The sequence below is a fragment of the Condylura cristata genome, unplaced genomic scaffold (genome assembly GCF_000260355.1).
Source record: "Condylura cristata isolate star-nosed mole 26May11 unplaced genomic scaffold, ConCri1.0 scaffold00015, whole genome shotgun sequence".
Lineage (NCBI taxonomy): Eukaryota > Metazoa > Chordata > Mammalia > Eulipotyphla > Talpidae > Condylura > Condylura cristata.
The window spans coordinates 178,070-179,168 of NW_004567116.1; positions in this window are offsets into that span (position 1 = coordinate 178,070).

Genomic DNA, 1,099 nt, shown 5'->3' on the forward strand with positions numbered 1-1,099 from the left:
GCCTCGGCCTGCGGACTGTACAGCCACACCCTGGCCCACAGCGATGCTGACCAGCGGCGTCTGGTCATTGAAAAAGAAACAAGCTTGCGGGAGGGAACGATTCATTTGCTGGGGCCAGGGGAGCCACCGCCCGGGCAGGGGTCAGCGAAGTGGGGGCCCCGCGGCCAGCTGCAGCTTCCCCACCAGCCGAGTGCGGGTGGGGATGCCCACTGGCCTGGACACCCGCTTTCCTTCGTGCTCCCCCTGGGCAGCGCTGTTTCAGTGGGAACTGAACAGGACATCCCAGCCCTGCAACAGAAAGGAAGGTGTGACTGAGTTCGAAGCAAGCTGGCATCTGGGCACGGCTGGGGCTGGGCACCCTCAGGCAGCGCTCAGAAGTGGCCCGGACTTCCGCAGACCCCCAGCTCCCCCCCCCCATCCTGAAGCTCCCAGTTTCCAGCCCTGGGGCTGAGGGGGCAGCCCAGGGCCCGGCAGAGCTGCCAGGTAGGGTCAAGGGTGAAAGTGTGTCCCAGAGCTGGGCCAGGCGGTGGCCCGGCCAGGTGGGGCAGCTGCTTGGGGGACACTGCACACACTGGCCTTGACTGACTCCAGGGCAGAGCCACAGAGGAGCCCGCGGGGGAGCAGGGACAGGAAGGGTCAGAGCCACAGAGGAGCCCGCGGGGGAGCAGGGACAGGACGGCCGCCGGCCGCCGAGTCACAGGCGGCTGGCACCTTTGGTGTGCCCGGTGCCTGCTCATACCCTGTGCCGAGACCCGCACCTCCTGGACCAGGGTTCCTGCCCCCCTCTAGGCTCCCCAGCTTGAGGGCCAGGACCCCACTTGAACGGAGAGGCCTGGCTGAAAGAGCCCTTCACCCCTGTGAGAACCTGCCCAGGACAAGCCCAGGGGTTGGGGGCCTCGGCCCCGGGGCAGGCCAGGACCTGTGGCTCTGGAGCCTCTCCCGGGCACCTAGGAGGGAGGCAGCTGCCCGGGGCCCAAGGGGCCGCCCCCAGGGTCGTCCTTTGTCCCCCAGGAAGCCCTCCGGGTCACACCACCGGCTCTGCACCGCTGGCCTTGAACTCCTGGGGGGCCGAGCCCCCCTCCAGCTGCGAAGCGGGTGC